This window comes from Phaseolus vulgaris, chromosome 11, assembly GCF_051622355.1.
Source record: "Phaseolus vulgaris cultivar YP4 chromosome 11, ASM5162235v1, whole genome shotgun sequence".
NCBI lineage: Eukaryota > Viridiplantae > Streptophyta > Magnoliopsida > Fabales > Fabaceae > Phaseolus > Phaseolus vulgaris.
This window is the reverse complement of record NC_143508.1, coordinates 55,387,501-55,407,500: the sequence shown is the minus strand read 5'-3', so window position 1 is coordinate 55,407,500 and position 20,000 is coordinate 55,387,501.

The window sequence follows — 20,000 nt, the reverse complement described above, 5'->3', positions numbered from 1 at the left end:
ATCTTCCCCGATCGCACCGGGCCACAGTTCCAACCCGTCTCGTCCGTGCTTCTTCTCCAGCACGACCACCGTGGCGGATCGCCAAGATGCTCGTGAGGGAGAAGCCACGCGGATGAGGCCGTGCCTTCCCTGTGGTGGCCGCGCGCTACTGGACCGAGAGTAATAAAGCCCTCATATCAACCACATGACCCTGGGCGTAACCAGCACAAATGTGAGCCCAAGCGGACGCTGACTGATGACATTACTCCCCCCCGCCCGGCAGCAAGCCAGACATGATGGCCCCTTCCCCGCGAACGGTTGGAAGCCATACCCCCTTCGTGATGCTCACAAGTCTTCGAATAAGCCACCCAACGATTTGCGTGGCACAAATCTTCCCCGATCGCACCGGGCCACAGTTCCAACCCGTCTCGTCCGTGCTTCTTCTCCAGCACGACCACCGTGGCGGATCGCCAAGATGCTCGTGAGGGAGAAGCCACGCGGATGAGGCCGTGCCTTCCCTGTGGTGGCCGCGCGCTACTGGACCGAGAGTAATAAAGCCCTCAATATCAACCACATGACCCTGGGCGTAACCAGCACAAATGTGAGCCCAAGCGGACGCTGACTGATGACATTACCCCCCCGGCCGGCAGCAAGCCAGACATGATGGCCCCTTCCCCGCGAACGGTTGGAAGCCATACCCCCTTCGTGATGCTCACAAGTCTAGAAATGAGCCACACAACGAAAATCCCACCAGCGTGCCACAAATCCACATAACAGATTCACATTTTTTCCCACCGGGTCAGTCGGCCGGAACCGACGGCGGCCACCACCATGCCGCCGCCCACAACGGGTGACACCAACCCAAGTTGGTGGATCACCCATGTGTGGGCGTTTTGACTTGCCCCACCACAAAGCAAGCCAAAACAGGGGGGAATGAAGGGACCGCACCAGAATTTTCCATGGTGCAAGAGCTGGCTGCATTGAGGAACACCCCCCCCCTATAATAGATAAATATGCAAAAGCCACTTTTGTACAAGTAGATACACTTTTTTTGAGTAGACATAAGTTCTGTTTTGGGACCTAGAGAACGAATTTTCACGAGATTTTTTGCAGGGATCCTCATAAAAATGGTACAACATTGCCTGCAAAAAATTAGAATTTTTCGACATGGGGAAGTATTTTTTTTATTTTTCCAAAGACCCGAAATGTGGAAAATCGGGAAAAATGGAAAAACGTATCTAGACACCGTATTTTTGCGTGATTTTTTCCAGTCCATCCCATAATAATATCAAGAAGGTGCCCACCAAGTTTCGTTAGGATTGGCCAAGGTTTCGAATTTTCATGAATTTTTTTCAAAACCCTCTATTTTCCAACATTTCAAAAATTCAAAACCACATCAAGATGGCTTGGTTTTGATACCAAACTTTCTAGACCTCATTCTGCATGCATTTGTGACACTTTCCAACCAACAAAACTCAAAAACCACCACTTTGAAAATTTCATGATTCTTGGCACACCACCAAGTCACAAAATCAAGCCAAAACACCAAAATCTTGGAACTTGGCTATGCACCAACCATGCCAAGATCAATTCCTTTTGATCCCAAACTTCTCCCACATCACTTTGAAGGCATTTGTGAGGATTGAGTCCAGCCAGTTTTCCAAAACCATGATTTTCGTTTTTCACCAAAATCACCACCAAGTCACAAAATCAAGCCAAAAATCCAAAATCATGGCACTTGGCTATGCACCAACCATGTCAAGATCAATTCCTTTTGCTCCCAAACTTCTCCCACATCACTTTGAAGGCATTTGTGAGGATTGAGTCCAGCCAGTTTTCCAAAACCATGATTTTCGTTTTTCACCAAAATCACCACCAAGCCACAAAATCAAGCCAAAACACCAAAATCATGAACTTGGCTATGCACCAACCATGTCAAGATCAATTCCTTTTGATCCCAAACTTCTCCCACATCACTTTGAAGGCATTTGTGAGGATTGAGTCCAGCCAGTTTTCCAAAACCATGATTTTCGTTTTTCACCAAAATCACCACCAAGCCACAAAATCAAGCCAAAACACCAAAATCATGAACTTGGCTATGCACCAACCATGTCAAGATCAATTCCTTTTGATCCCAAACTTCTCCCACATCACTTTGAAGGCATTTGTGAGGATTCAGTCCAGCCACTTTTCCAAAACCATGATTTTCGTTTTTCACCAAAATCACCACCAAGCCACAAAATCAAGCCAAAACACCAAAATCATGAACTTGGCTATGCACCAACCATGTCAAGATCAATTCCTTTTGATCCCAAACTTCTCCCACATCACTTTGAAGGCATTTGTGAGGATTGAGTCCAGCCACTTTTCCAAAACCATGATTTTCGTTTTTCACCAAAATCACCACCAAGCCACAAAATCAAGCCAAAACACCAAAATCATGAACTTTGCTATGCACCAACCATGTCAAGATCAATTCCTTTTGATCCCAAACTTCTCCCACATCACTTTGAAGGCATTTGTGAGGATTGAGTCCAGCCACTTTTCCAAAACCATGATTTTCGTTTTTCACCAAAATCACCACCAAGCCACAAAATCAAGCCAAAACACCAAAATCATGAACTTTGCTATGCACCAACCATGTCAAGATCAATTCCTTTTGATCCCAAACTTCTCCCACATCACTTTGAAGGCATTTGTGAGGATTGAGTCCAGCCAGTTTTCCAAAACCATGATTTTCGTTTTTCACCAAAATCACCACCAAGCCACAAAATCACCACCAAGTCACAAAATCATGAACTTGGCTATGCACCAACCATGTCAAGATCAATTCCTTTTGATCCCAAACTTCTCCCACATCACTTTGAAGGCATTTGTGAGGATTGAGTCCAGCCAGTTTTCCAAAACCATGATTTTCGTTTTTCACCAAAATCACCACCAAGCCACAAAATCACCACCAAGTCACAAAATCATGAACTTGGCTATGCACCAACCATGTCAAGATCAATTCCTTTTGATCCCAAACTTCTCCCACATCACTTTGAAGGCATTTGTGAGGATTGAGTCCAGCCACTTTTCCAAAACCATGATTTTCGTTTTTCACCAAAATCACCACCAAGCCACAAAATCACCACCAAGTCACAAAATCATGAACTTGGCTATGCACCAACCATGTCAAGATCAATTCCTTTTGATCCCAAACTTCTCCCACATCACTTTGAAGGCATTTGTGAGGATTCAGTCCAGCCACTTTTCCAAAACCATGATTTTCGTTTTTCACCAAAATCACCACCAAGCCACAAAATCAAGCCAAAACACCAAAATCATGAACTTGGCTATGCACCAACCATGTCAAGATCAATTCCTTTTGATCCCAAACTTCTCCCACATCACTTTGAAGGCATTTGTGAGGATTGAGTCCAGCCAGTTTTCCAAAACCATGATTTTCGTTTTTCACCAAAATCACCACCAAGCCACAAAATCAAGCCAAAACACCAAAATCATGAACTTTGCTATGCACCAACCATGTCAAGATCAATTCCTTTTGATCCCAAACTTCTCCCACATCACTTTGAAGGCATTTGTGAGGATTGAGTCCAGCCACTTTTCCAAAACCATGATTTTCGTTTTTCACCAAAATCACCACCAAGCCACAAAATCAAGCCAAAACACCAAAATCATGAACTTTGCTATGCACCAACCATGTCAAGATCAATTCCTTTTGATCCCAAACTTCTCCCACATCACTTTGAAGGCATTTGTGAGGATTGAGTCCAGCCAGTTTTCCAAAACCATGATTTTCGTTTTTCACCAAAATCACCACCAAGCCACAAAATCACCACCAAGTCACAAAATCATGAACTTGGCTATGCACCAACCATGTCAAGATCAATTCCTTTTGATCCCAAACTTCTCCCACATCACTTTGAAGGCATTTGTGAGGATTGAGTCCAGCCAGTTTTCCAAAACCATGATTTTCGTTTTTCACCAAAATCACCACCAAGCCACAAAATCACCACCAAGTCACAAAATCATGAACTTGGCTATGCACCAACCATGTCAAGATCAATTCCTTTTGATCCCAAACTTCTCCCACATCACTTTGAAGGCATTTGTGAGGATTGAGTCCAGCCACTTTTCCAAAACCATGATTTTCGTTTTTCACCAAAATCACCACCAAGCCACAAAATCACCACCAAGTCACAAAATCATGAACTTGGCTATGCACCAACCATGTCAAGATCAATTCCTTTTGATCCCAAACTTCTCCCACATCACTTTGAAGGCATTTGTGAGGATTGAGTCCAGCCAGTTTTCCAAAACCATGATTTTCGTTTTTCACCAAAATCACCACCAAGCCACAAAATCACCACCAAGTCACAAAATCATGAACTTGGCTATGCACCAACCATGTCAAGATCAATTCCTTTTGATCCCAAACTTCTCCCACATCACTTTGAAGGCATTTGTGAGGATTGAGTCCAGCCAGTTTTCCAAAACCATGATTTTCGTTTTTCACCAAAATCACCACCAAGCCACAAAATCATGAACTTGGCTATGCACCAACCATGTCAAGATCAATTCCTTTTGATCCCAAACTTCTCCCACATCACTTTGAAGGCATTTGTGAGGATTGAGTCCAGCCAGTTTTCCAAAACCATGATTTTCGTTTTTCACCAAAATCACCACCAAGTCACAAAATCATGAACTTGGCTATGCACCAACCATGTCAAGATCAATTCCTTTTGATCCCAAACTTCTCCCACATCACTTTGAAGACATTTGTGAGGATTGAGTCCAGCCAGTTTTCCAAAACCATGATTTTCGTTTTTCACCAAAATCACCACCAAGTCACAAAATCAAGCCAAAAATCCAAAATCATGGCACTTGGCTATGCACCAACCATGTCAAGATCAATTCCTTTTGCTCCCAAACTTCTCCCACATCACTTTGAAGGCATTTGTGAGGATTGAGTCCAGCCAGTTTTCCAAAACCATGATTTTCGTTTTTCACCAAAATCACCACCAAGCCACAAAATCAAGCCAAAACACCAAAATCATGAACTTGGCTATGCACCAACCATGTCAAGATCAATTCCTTTTGATCCCAAACTTCTCCCACATCACTTTGAAGGCATTTGTGAGGATTGAGTCCAGCCAGTTTTCCAAAACCATGATTTTCGTTTTTCACCAAAATCACCACCAAGCCACAAAATCAAGCCAAAACACCAAAATCATGAACTTGGCTATGCACCAACCATGTCAAGATCAATTCCTTTTGATCCCAAACTTCTCCCACATCACTTTGAAGGCATTTGTGAGGATTGAGTCCAGCCAGTTTTCCAAAACCATGATTTTCGTTTTTCACCAAAATCACCACCAAGCCACAAAATCAAGCCAAAACACCAAAATCATGAACTTGGCTATGCACCAACCATGTCAAGATCAATTCCTTTTGATCCCAAACTTCTCCCACATCACTTTGAAGGCATTTGTGAGGATTCAGTCCAGCCACTTTTCCAAAACCATGATTTTCGTTTTTCACCAAAATCACCACCAAGCCACAAAATCAAGCCAAAACACCAAAATCATGAACTTGGCTATGCACCAACCATGTCAAGATCAATTCCTTTTGATCCCAAACTTCTCCCACATCACTTTGAAGGCATTTGTGAGGATTGAGTCCAGCCAGTTTTCCAAAACCATGATTTTCGTTTTTCACCAAAATCACCACCAAGCCACAAAATCAAGCCAAAACACCAAAATCATGAACTTGGCTATGCACCAACCATGTCAAGATCAATTCCTTTTGATCCCAAACTTCTCCCACATCACTTTGAAGGCATTTGTGAGGATTCAGTCCAGCCACTTTTCCAAAACCATGATTTTCGTTTTTCACCAAAATCACCACCAAGCCACAAAATCAAGCCAAAACACCAAAATCATGAACTTGGCTATGCACCAACCATGTCAAGATCAATTCCTTTTGATCCCAAACTTCTCCCACATCACTTTGAAGGCATTTGTGAGGATTGAGTCCAGCCAGTTTTCCAAAACCATGATTTTCGTTTTTCACCAAAATCACCACCAAGCCACAAAATCAAGCCAAAACACCAAAATCATGAACTTTGCTATGCACCAACCATGTCAAGATCAATTCCTTTTGATCCCAAACTTCTCCCACATCACTTTGAAGGCATTTGTGAGGATTGAGTCCAGCCACTTTTCCAAAACCATGATTTTCGTTTTTCACCAAAATCACCACCAAGCCACAAAATCAAGCCAAAACACCAAAATCATGAACTTTGCTATGCACCAACCATGTCAAGATCAATTCCTTTTGATCCCAAACTTCTCCCACATCACTTTGAAGGCATTTGTGAGGATTGAGTCCAGCCAGTTTTCCAAAACCATGATTTTCGTTTTTCACCAAAATCACCACCAAGCCACAAAATCAAGCCAAAACACCAAAATCATGAACTTTGCTATGCACCAACCATGTCAAGATCAATTCCTTTTGATCCCAAACTTCTCCCACATCACTTTGAAGGCATTTGTGAGGATTGAGTACAGCCACTTTTCCAAAACCATGATTTTCGTTTTTCACCAAAATCACCACCAAGCCACAAAATCAAGCCAAAACACCAAAATCATGAACTTTGCTATGCACCAACCATGTCAAGATCAATTCCTTTTGATCCCAAACTTCTCCCACATCACTTTGAAGGCATTTGTGAGGATTGAGTCCAGCCAGTTTTCCAAAACCATGATTTTCGTTTTTCACCAAAATCACCACCAAGCCACAAAATCACCACCAAGTCACAAAATCATGAACTTGGCTATGCACCAACCATGTCAAGATCAATTCCTTTTGATCCCAAACTTCTCCCACATCACTTTGAAGGCATTTGTGAGGATTGAGTCCAGCCAGTTTTCCAAAACCATGATTTTCGTTTTTCACCAAAATCACCACCAAGCCACAAAATCACCACCAAGTCACAAAATCATGAACTTGGCTATGCACCAACCATGTCAAGATCAATTCCTTTTGATCCCAAACTTCTCCCACATCACTTTGAAGGCATTTGTGAGGATTGAGTCCAGCCAGTTTTCCAAAACCATGATTTTCGTTTTTCACCAAAATCACCACCAAGCCACAAAATCATGAACTTGGCTATGCACCAACCATGTCAAGATCAATTCCTTTTGATCCCAAACTTCTCCCACATCACTTTGAAGGCATTTGTGAGGATTGAGTCCAGCCAGTTTTCCAAAACCATGATTTTCGTTTTTCACCAAAATCACCACCAAGTCACAAAATCATGAACTTGGCTATGCACCAACCATGTCAAGATCAATTCCTTTTGATCCCAAACTTCTCCCACATCACTTTGAAGACATTTGTGAGGATTGAGTCCAGCCAGTTTTCCAAAACCATGATTTTCGTTTTTCACCAAAATCACCACCAAGTCACAAAATCAAGCCAAAAATCCAAAATCATGGCACTTGGCTATGCACCAACCATGTCAAGATCAATTCCTTTTGCTCCCAAACTTCTCCCACATCACTTTGAAGGCATTTGTGAGGATTGAGTCCAGCCAGTTTTCCAAAACCATGATTTTCGTTTTTCACCAAAATCACCACCAAGCCACAAAATCAAGCCAAAACACCAAAATCATGAACTTGGCTATGCACCAACCATGTCAAGATCAATTCCTTTTGATCCCAAACTTCTCCCACATCACTTTGAAGGCATTTGTGAGGATTGAGTCCAGCCAGTTTTCCAAAACCATGATTTTCGTTTTTCACCAAAATCACCACCAAGCCACAAAATCAAGCCAAAACACCAAAATCATGAACTTGGCTATGCACCAACCATGTCAAGATCAATTCCTTTTGATCCCAAACTTCTCCCACATCACTTTGAAGGCATTTGTGAGGATTGAGTCCAGCCAGTTTTCCAAAACCATGATTTTCGTTTTTCACCAAAATCACCACCAAGCCACAAAATCAAGCCAAAACACCAAAATCATGAACTTGGCTATGCACCAACCATGTCAAGATCAATTCCTTTTGATCCCAAACTTCTCCCACATCACTTTGAAGGCATTTGTGAGGATTCAGTCCAGCCACTTTTCCAAAACCATGATTTTCGTTTTTCACCAAAATCACCACCAAGCCACAAAATCAAGCCAAAACACCAAAATCATGAACTTGGCTATGCACCAACCATGTCAAGATCAATTCCTTTTGATCCCAAACTTCTCCCACATCACTTTGAAGGCATTTGTGAGGATTGAGTCCAGCCAGTTTTCCAAAACCATGATTTTCGTTTTTCACCAAAATCACCACCAAGCCACAAAATCAAGCCAAAACACCAAAATCATGAACTTTGCTATGCACCAACCATGTCAAGATCAATTCCTTTTGATCCCAAACTTCTCCCACATCACTTTGAAGGCATTTGTGAGGATTGAGTCCAGCCAGTTTTCCAAAACCATGATTTTCGTTTTTCACCAAAATCACCACCAAGCCACAAAATCAAGCCAAAACACCAAAATCATGAACTTTGCTATGCACCAACCATGTCAAGATCAATTCCTTTTGATCCCAAACTTCTCCCACATCACTTTGAAGGCATTTGTGAGGATTGAGTCCAGCCAGTTTTCCAAAACCATGATTTTCGTTTTTCACCAAAATCACCACCAAGCCACAAAATCAAGCCAAAACACCAAAATCATGAACTTTGCTATGCACCAACCATGTCAAGATCAATTCCTTTTGATCCCAAACTTCTCCCACATCACTTTGAAGGCATTTGTGAGGATTGAGTCCAGCCAGTTTTCCAAAACCATGATTTTCGTTTTTCACCAAAATCACCACCAAGCCACAAAATCAAGCCAAAACACCAAAATCATGAACTTTGCTATGCACCAACCATGTCAAGATCAATTCCTTTTGATCCCAAACTTCTCCCACATCACTTTGAAGGCATTTGTGAGGATTGAGTCCAGCCAGTTTTCCAAAACCATGATTTTCGTTTTTCACCAAAATCACCACCAAGCCACAAAATCACCACCAAGTCACAAAATCATGAACTTGGCTATGCACCAACCATGTCAAGATCAATTCCTTTTGATCCCAAACTTCTCCCACATCACTTTGAAGGCATTTGTGAGGATTGAGTCCAGCCAGTTTTCCAAAACCATGATTTTCGTTTTTCACCAAAATCACCACCAAGCCACAAAATCACCACCAAGTCACAAAATCATGAACTTGGCTATGCACCAACCATGTCAAGATCAATTCCTTTTGATCCCAAACTTCTCCCACATCACTTTGAAGGCATTTGTGAGGATTGAGTCCAGCCAGTTTTCCAAAACCATGATTTTCGTTTTTCACCAAAATCACCACCAAGCCACAAAATCATGAACTTGGCTATGCACCAACCATGTCAAGATCAATTCCTTTTGATCCCAAACTTCTCCCACATCACTTTGAAGGCATTTGTGAGGATTGAGTCCAGCCAGTTTTCCAAAACCATGATTTTCGTTTTTCACCAAAATCACCACCAAGTCACAAAATCATGAACTTGGCTATGCACCAACCATGTCAAGATCAATTCCTTTTGATCCCAAACTTCTCCCACATCACTTTGAAGACATTTGTGAGGATTGAGTCCAGCCAGTTTTCCAAAACCATGATTTTCGTTTTTCACCAAAATCACCACCAAGTCACAAAATCAAGCCAAAAATCCAAAATCATGGCACTTGGCTATGCACCAACCATGTCAAGATCAATTCCTTTTGCTCCCAAACTTCTCCCACATCACTTTGAAGGCATTTGTGAGGATTGAGTCCAGCCAGTTTTCCAAAACCATGATTTTCGTTTTTCACCAAAATCACCACCAAGCCACAAAATCAAGCCAAAACACCAAAATCATGAACTTGGCTATGCACCAACCATGTCAAGATCAATTCCTTTTGATCCCAAACTTCTCCCACATCACTTTGAAGGCATTTGTGAGGATTGAGTCCAGCCAGTTTTCCAAAACCATGATTTTCGTTTTTCACCAAAATCACCACCAAGCCACAAAATCAAGCCAAAACACCAAAATCATGAACTTGGCTATGCACCAACCATGTCAAGATCAATTCCTTTTGATCCCAAACTTCTCCCACATCACTTTGAAGGCATTTGTGAGGATTGAGTCCAGCCAGTTTTCCAAAACCATGATTTTCGTTTTTCACCAAAATCACCACCAAGCCACAAAATCAAGCCAAAACACCAAAATCATGAACTTGGCTATGCACCAACCATGTCAAGATCAATTCCTTTTGATCCCAAACTTCTCCCACATCACTTTGAAGGCATTTGTGAGGATTCAGTCCAGCCACTTTTCCAAAACCATGATTTTCGTTTTTCACCAAAATCACCACCAAGCCACAAAATCAAGCCAAAACACCAAAATCATGAACTTTGCTATGCACCAACCATGTCAAGATCAATTCCTTTTGATCCCAAACTTCTCCCACATCACTTTGAAGGCATTTGTGAGGATTGAGTCCAGCCACTTTTCCAAAACCATGATTTTCGTTTTTCACCAAAATCACCACCAAGCCACAAAATCAAGCCAAAACACCAAAATCATGAACTTTGCTATGCACCAACCATGTCAAGATCAATTCCTTTTGATCCCAAACTTCTCCCACATCACTTTGAAGGCATTTGTGAGGATTGAGTCCAGCCAGTTTTCCAAAACCATGATTTTCGTTTTTCACCAAAATCACCACCAAGCCACAAAATCACCACCAAGTCACAAAATCATGAACTTGGCTATGCACCAACCATGTCAAGATCAATTCCTTTTGATCCCAAACTTCTCCCACATCACTTTGAAGGCATTTGTGAGGATTGAGTCCAGCCAGTTTTCCAAAACCATGATTTTCGTTTTTCACCAAAATCACCACCAAGCCACAAAATCACCACCAAGTCACAAAATCATGAACTTGGCTATGCACCAACCATGTCAAGATCAATTCCTTTTGATCCCAAACTTCTCCCACATCACTTTGAAGGCATTTGTGAGGATTGAGTCCAGCCAGTTTTCCAAAACCATGGTTTTCGTTTTTCACCAAAATCACCACCAAGCCACAAAATCATGAACTTGGCTATGCACCAACCATGTCAAGATCAATTCCTTTTGATCCCAAACTTCTCCCACATCACTTTGAAGGCATTTGTGAGGATTGAGTCCAGCCAGTTTTCCAAAACCATGATTTTCGTTTTTCACCAAAATCACCACCAAGCCACAAAATCACCACCAAGTCACAAAATCATGAACTTGGCTATGCACCAACCATGTCAAGATCAATTCCTTTTGATCCCAAACTTCTCCCACATCACTTTGAAGGCATTTGTGAGGATTGAGTCCAGCCAGTTTTCCAAAACCATGATTTTCGTTTTTCACCAAAATCACCACCAAGCCACAAAATCACCACCAAGTCACAAAATCATGAACTTGGCTATGCACCAACCATGTCAAGATCAATTCCTTTTGATCCCAAACTTCTCCCACATCACTTTGAAGGCATTTGTGAGGATTGAGTCCAGCCACTTTTCCAAAACCATGATTTTCGTTTTTCACCAAAATCACCACCAAGCCACAAAATCACCACCAAGTCACAAAATCATGAACTTGGCTATGCACCAACCATGTCAAGATCAATTCCTTTTGATCCCAAACTTCTCCCACATCACTTTGAAGGCATTTGTGAGGATTGAGTCCAGCCAGTTTTCCAAAACCATGATTTTCGTTTTTCACCAAAATCACCACCAAGCCACAAAATCACCACCAAGTCACAAAATCATGAACTTGGCTATGCACCAACCATGTCAAGATCAATTCCTTTTGATCCCAAACTTCTCCCACATCACTTTGAAGGCATTTGTGAGGATTGAGTCCAGCCAGTTTTCCAAAACCATGATTTTCGTTTTTCACCAAAATCACCACCAAGCCACAAAATCATGAACTTGGCTATGCACCAACCATGTCAAGATCAATTCCTTTTGATCCCAAACTTCTCCCACATCACTTTGAAGGCATTTGTGAGGATTGAGTCCAGCCAGTTTTCCAAAACCATGATTTTCGTTTTTCACCAAAATCACCACCAAGTCACAAAATCATGAACTTGGCTATGCACCAACCATGTCAAGATCAATTCCTTTTGATCCCAAACTTCTCCCACATCACTTTGAAGACATTTGTGAGGATTGAGTCCAGCCAGTTTTCCAAAACCATGATTTTCGTTTTTCACCAAAATCACCACCAAGTCACAAAATCAAGCCAAAAATCCAAAATCATGGCACTTGGCTATGCACCAACCATGTCAAGATCAATTCCTTTTGCTCCCAAACTTCTCCCACATCACTTTGAAGGCATTTGTGAGGATTGAGTCCAGCCAGTTTTCCAAAACCATGATTTTCGTTTTTCACCAAAATCACCACCAAGCCACAAAATCAAGCCAAAACACCAAAATCATGAACTTGGCTATGCACCAACCATGTCAAGATCAATTCCTTTTGATCCCAAACTTCTCCCACATCACTTTGAAGGCATTTGTGAGGATTGAGTCCAGCCAGTTTTCCAAAACCATGATTTTCGTTTTTCACCAAAATCACCACCAAGCCACAAAATCAAGCCAAAACACCAAAATCATGAACTTGGCTATGCACCAACCATGTCAAGATCAATTCCTTTTGATCCCAAACTTCTCCCACATCACTTTGAAGGCATTTGTGAGGATTGAGTCCAGCCAGTTTTCCAAAACCATGATTTTCGTTTTTCACCAAAATCACCACCAAGCCACAAAATCAAGCCAAAACACCAAAATCATGAACTTGGCTATGCACCAACCATGTCAAGATCAATTCCTTTTGATCCCAAACTTCTCCCACATCACTTTGAAGGCATTTGTGAGGATTCAGTCCAGCCACTTTTCCAAAACCATGATTTTCGTTTTTCACCAAAATCACCACCAAGCCACAAAATCAAGCCAAAACACCAAAATCATGAACTTGGCTATGCACCAACCATGTCAAGATCAATTCCTTTTGATCCCAAACTTCTCCCACATCACTTTGAAGGCATTTGTGAGGATTGAGTCCAGCCAGTTTTCCAAAACCATGATTTTCGTTTTTCACCAAAATCACCACCAAGCCACAAAATCAAGCCAAAACACCAAAATCATGAACTTGGCTATGCACCAACCATGTCAAGATCAATTCCTTTTGATCCCAAACTTCTCCCACATCACTTTGAAGGCATTTGTGAGGATTCAGTCCAGCCACTTTTCCAAAACCATGATTTTCGTTTTTCACCAAAATCACCACCAAGCCACAAAATCAAGCCAAAACACCAAAATCATGAACTTGGCTATGCACCAACCATGTCAAGATCAATTCCTTTTGATCCCAAACTTCTCCCACATCACTTTGAAGGCATTTGTGAGGATTGAGTCCAGCCAGTTTTCCAAAACCATGATTTTCGTTTTTCACCAAAATCACCACCAAGCCACAAAATCAAGCCAAAACACCAAAATCATGAACTTTGCTATGCACCAACCATGTCAAGATCAATTCCTTTTGATCCCAAACTTCTCCCACATCACTTTGAAGGCATTTGTGAGGATTGAGTCCAGCCACTTTTCCAAAACCATGATTTTCGTTTTTCACCAAAATCACCACCAAGCCACAAAATCAAGCCAAAACACCAAAATCATGAACTTTGCTATGCACCAACCATGTCAAGATCAATTCCTTTTGATCCCAAACTTCTCCCACATCACTTTGAAGGCATTTGTGAGGATTGAGTCCAGCCAGTTTTCCAAAACCATGATTTTCGTTTTTCACCAAAATCACCACCAAGCCACAAAATCAAGCCAAAACACCAAAATCATGAACTTTGCTATGCACCAACCATGTCAAGATCAATTCCTTTTGATCCCAAACTTCTCCCACATCACTTTGAAGGCATTTGTGAGGATTGAGTACAGCCACTTTTCCAAAACCATGATTTTCGTTTTTCACCAAAATCACCACCAAGCCACAAAATCAAGCCAAAACACCAAAATCATGAACTTTGCTATGCACCAACCATGTCAAGATCAATTCCTTTTGATCCCAAACTTCTCCCACATCACTTTGAAGGCATTTGTGAGGATTGAGTCCAGCCAGTTTTCCAAAACCATGATTTTCGTTTTTCACCAAAATCACCACCAAGCCACAAAATCACCACCAAGTCACAAAATCATGAACTTGGCTATGCACCAACCATGTCAAGATCAATTCCTTTTGATCCCAAACTTCTCCCACATCACTTTGAAGGCATTTGTGAGGATTGAGTCCAGCCAGTTTTCCAAAACCATGATTTTCGTTTTTCACCAAAATCACCACCAAGCCACAAAATCACCACCAAGTCACAAAATCATGAACTTGGCTATGCACCAACCATGTCAAGATCAATTCCTTTTGATCCCAAACTTCTCCCACATCACTTTGAAGGCATTTGTGAGGATTGAGTCCAGCCAGTTTTCCAAAACCATGATTTTCGTTTTTCACCAAAATCACCACCAAGCCACAAAATCATGAACTTGGCTATGCACCAACCATGTCAAGATCAATTCCTTTTGATCCCAAACTTCTCCCACATCACTTTGAAGGCATTTGTGAGGATTGAGTCCAGCCAGTTTTCCAAAACCATGATTTTCGTTTTTCACCAAAATCACCACCAAGTCACAAAATCATGAACTTGGCTATGCACCAACCATGTCAAGATCAATTCCTTTTGATCCCAAACTTCTCCCACATCACTTTGAAGACATTTGTGAGGATTGAGTCCAGCCAGTTTTCCAAAACCATGATTTTCGTTTTTCACCAAAATCACCACCAAGTCACAAAATCAAGCCAAAAATCCAAAATCATGGCACTTGGCTATGCACCAACCATGTCAAGATCAATTCCTTTTGCTCCCAAACTTCTCCCACATCACTTTGAAGGCATTTGTGAGGATTGAGTCCAGCCAGTTTTCCAAAACCATGATTTTCGTTTTTCACCAAAATCACCACCAAGCCACAAAATCAAGCCAAAACACCAAAATCATGAACTTGGCTATGCACCAACCATGTCAAGATCAATTCCTTTTGATCCCAAACTTCTCCCACATCACTTTGAAGGCATTTGTGAGGATTGAGTCCAGCCAGTTTTCCAAAACCATGATTTTCGTTTTTCACCAAAATCACCACCAAGCCACAAAATCAAGCCAAAACACCAAAATCATGAACTTGGCTATGCACCAACCATGTCAAGATCAATTCCTTTTGATCCCAAACTTCTCCCACATCACTTTGAAGGCATTTGTGAGGATTGAGTCCAGCCAGTTTTCCAAAACCATGATTTTCGTTTTTCACCAAAATCACCACCAAGCCACAAAATCAAGCCAAAACACCAAAATCATGAACTTGGCTATGCACCAACCATGTCAAGATCAATTCCTTTTGATCCCAAACTTCTCCCACATCACTTTGAAGGCATTTGTGAGGATTCAGTCCAGCCACTTTTCCAAAACCATGATTTTCGTTTTTCACCAAAATCACCACCAAGCCACAAAATCAAGCCAAAACACCAAAATCATGAACTTGGCTATGCACCAACCATGTCAAGATCAATTCCTTTTGATCCCAAACTTCTCCCACATCACTTTGAAGGCATTTGTGAGGATTGAGTCCAGCCAGTTTTCCAAAACCATGATTTTCGTTTTTCACCAAAATCACCACCAAGCCACAAAATCAAGCCAAAACACCAAAATCATGAACTTTGCTATGCACCAACCATGTCAAGATCAATTCCTTTTGATCCCAAACTTCTCCCACATCACTTTGAAGGCATTTGTGAGGATTGAGTCCAGCCAGTTTTCCAAAACCATGATTTTCGTTTTTCACCAAAATCACCACCAAGCCACAAAATCAAGCCAAAACACCAAAATCATGAACTTTGCTATGCACCAACCATGTCAAGATCAATTCCTTTTGATCCCAAACTTCTCCCACATCACTTTGAAGGCATTTGTGAGGATTGAGTCCAGCCAGTTTTCCAAAACCATGATTTTCGTTTTTCACCAAAATCACCACCAAGCCACAAAATCAAGCCAAAACACCAAAATCATGAACTTTGCTATGCACCAACCATGTCAAGATCAATTCCTTTTGATCCCAAACTTCTCCCACATCACTTTGAAGGCATTTGTGAGGATTGAGTCCAGCCAGTTTTCCAAAACCATGATTTTCGTTTTTCACCAAAATCACCACCAAGCCACAAAATCAAGCCAAAACACCAAAATCATGAACTTTGCTATGCACCAACCATGTCAAGATCAATTCCTTTTGATCCCAAACTTCTCCCACATCACTTTGAAGGCATTTGTGAGGATTGAGTCCAGCCAGTTTTCCAAAACCATGATTTTCGTTTTTCACCAAAATCACCACCAAGCCACAAAATCACCACCAAGTCACAAAATCATGAACTTGGCTATGCACCAACCATGTCAAGATCAATTCCTTTTGATCCCAAACTTCTCCCACATCACTTTGAAGGCATTTGTGAGGATTGAGTCCAGCCAGTTTTCCAAAACCATGATTTTCGTTTTTCACCAAAATCACCACCAAGCCACAAAATCACCACCAAGTCACAAAATCATGAACTTGGCTATGCACCAACCATGTCAAGATCAATTCCTTTTGATCCCAAACTTCTCCCACATCACTTTGAAGGCATTTGTGAGGATTGAGTCCAGCCAGTTTTCCAAAACCATGATTTTCGTTTTTCACCAAAATCACCACCAAGCCACAAAATCATGAACTTGGCTATGCACCAACCATGTCAAGATCAATTCCTTTTGATCCCAAACTTCTCCCACATCACTTTGAAGGCATTTGTGAGGATTGAGTCCAGCCAGTTTTCCAAAACCATGATTTTCGTTTTTCACCAAAATCACCACCAAGTCACAAAATCATGAACTTGGCTATGCACCAACCATGTCAAGATCAATTCCTTTTGATCCCAAACTTCTCCCACATCACTTTGAAGACATTTGTGAGGATTGAGTCCAGCCAGTTTTCCAAAACCATGATTTTCGTTTTTCACCAAAATCACCACCAAGTCACAAAATCAAGCCAAAAATCCAAAATCATGGCACTTGGCTATGCACCAACCATGTCAAGATCAATTCCTTTTGCTCCCAAACTTCTCCCACATCACTTTGAAGGCATTTGTGAGGATTGAGTCCAGCCAGTTTTCCAAAACCATGATTTTCGTTTTTCACCAAAATCACCACCAAGCCACAAAATCAAGCCAAAACACCAAAATCATGAACTTGGCTATGCACCAACCATGTCAAGATCAATTCCTTTTGATCCCAAACTTCTCCCACATCACTTTGAAGGCATTTGTGAGGATTGAGTCCAGCCAGTTTTCCAAAACCATGATTTTCGTTTTTCACCAAAATCACCACCAAGCCACAAAATCAAGCCAAAACACCAAAATCATGAACTTGGCTATGCACCAACCATGTCAAGATCAATTCCTTTTGATCCCAAACTTCTCCCACATCACTTTGAAGGCATTTGTGAGGATTGAGTCCAGCCAGTTTTCCAAAACCATGATTTTCGTTTTTCACCAAAATCACCACCAAGCCACAAAATCAAGCCAAAACACCAAAATCATGAACTTGGCTATGCACCAACCATGTCAAGATCAATTCCTTTTGATCCCAAACTTCTCCCACATCACTTTGAAGGCATTTGTGAGGATTCAGTCCAGCCACTTTTCCAAAACCATGATTTTCGTTTTTCACCAAAATCACCACCAAGCCACAAAATCAAGCCAAAACACCAAAATCATGAACTTTGCTATGCACCAACCATGTCAAGATCAATTCCTTTTGATCCCAAACTTCTCCCACATCACTTTGAAGGCATTTGTGAGGATTGAGTCCAGCCACTTTTCCAAAACCATGATTTTCGTTTTTCACCAAAATCACCACCAAGCCACAAAATCAAGCCAAAACACCAAAATCATGAACTTTGCTATGCACCAACCATGTCAAGATCAATTCCTTTTGATCCCAAACTTCTCCCACATCACTTTGAAGGCATTTGTGAGGATTGAGTCCAGCCAGTTTTCCAAAACCATGATTTTCGTTTTTCACCAAAATCACCACCAAGCCACAAAATCACCACCAAGTCACAAAATCATGAACTTGGCTATGCACCAACCATGTCAAGATCAATTCCTTTTGATCCCAAACTTCTCCCACATCACTTTGAAGGCATTTGTGAGGATTGAGTCCAGCCAGTTTTCCAAAACCATGATTTTCGTTTTTCACCAAAATCACCACCAAGCCACAAAATCACCACCAAGTCACAAAATCATGAACTTGGCTATGCACCAACCATGTCAAGATCAATTCCTTTTGATCCCAAACTTCTCCCACATCACTTTGAAGGCATTTGTGAGGATTGAGTCCAGCCAGTTTTCCAAAACCATGGTTTTCGTTTTTCACCAAAATCACCACCAAGCCACAAAATCATGAACTTGGCTATGCACCAACCATGTCAAGATCAATTCCTTTTGATCCCAAACTTCTCCCACATCACTTTGAAGGCATTTGTGAGGATTGAGTCCAGCCAGTTTTCAAAAACCATGATTTTCGTTTTTCACCAAAATCACCACCAAGTCACAAAATCATGAACTTGGCTATGCACCAACCATGTCAAGATCAATTCCTTTTGATCCCAAACTTCTCCCACATCACTTTGAAGACATTTGTGAGGATTGAGTCCAGCCAGTTTTCCAAAACCATGATTTTCGTTTTTCACCAAAATCACCACCAAGTCACAAAATCAAGCCAAAAATCCAAAATCATGGCACTTGGCTATGCACCAACCATGTCAAGATCAATTCCTTTTGCTCCCAAACTTCTCCCACATCACTTTGAAGGCATTTGTGAGGATTGAGTCCAGCCAGTTTTCCAAAACCATGATTTTCGTTTTTCACCAAAATCACCACCAAGCCACAAAATCAAGCCAAAACACCAAAATCATGAACTTGGCTATGCACCAACCATGTCAAGATCAATTCCTTTTGATCCCAAACTTCTCCCACATCACTTTGAAGGCATTTGTGAGGATTGAGTCCAGCCAGTTTTCCAAAACCATGATTTTCGTTTTTCACCAAAATCACCACCAAGCCACAAAATCAAGCCAAAACACCAAAATCATGAACTTTGCTATGCACCAACCATGTCAAGATCAATTCCTTTTGATCCCAAACTTCTCCCACATCACTTTGAAGGCATTTGTGAGGATTGAGTCCAGCCAGTTTTCCAAAACCATGATTTTCGTTTTTCACCAAAATCACCACCAAGCCACAAAATCACCACCAAGTCACAAAATCATGAACTTGGCTATGCACCAACCATGTCAAGATCAATTCCTTTTGATCCCAAACTTCTCCCACATCACTTTGAAGGCATTTGTGAGGATTGAGTCCAGCCAGTTTTCCAAAACCATGATTTTCGTTTTTCACCAAAATCACCACCAAGCCACAAAATCACCACCAAGTCACAAAATCATGAACTTGGCTATGCACCAACCATGTCAAGATCAATTTCTTTTGATCCCAAACTTCTCCCACATCACTTTGAAGGCATTTGTGAGGATTGAGTCCAGCCAGTTTTCCAAAACCATGATTTTCGTTTTTCACCAAAATCACCACCAAGCCACAAAATCATGAACTTGGCTATGCACCAACCATGTCAAGATCAATTCCTTTTGATCCCAAACTTCTCCCACATCACTTTGAAGGCATTTGTGAGGATTGAGTCCAGCCAGTTTTCCAAAACCATGATTTTCGTTTTTCACCAAAATCACCACCAAGTCACAAAATCATGAACTTGGCTATGCACCA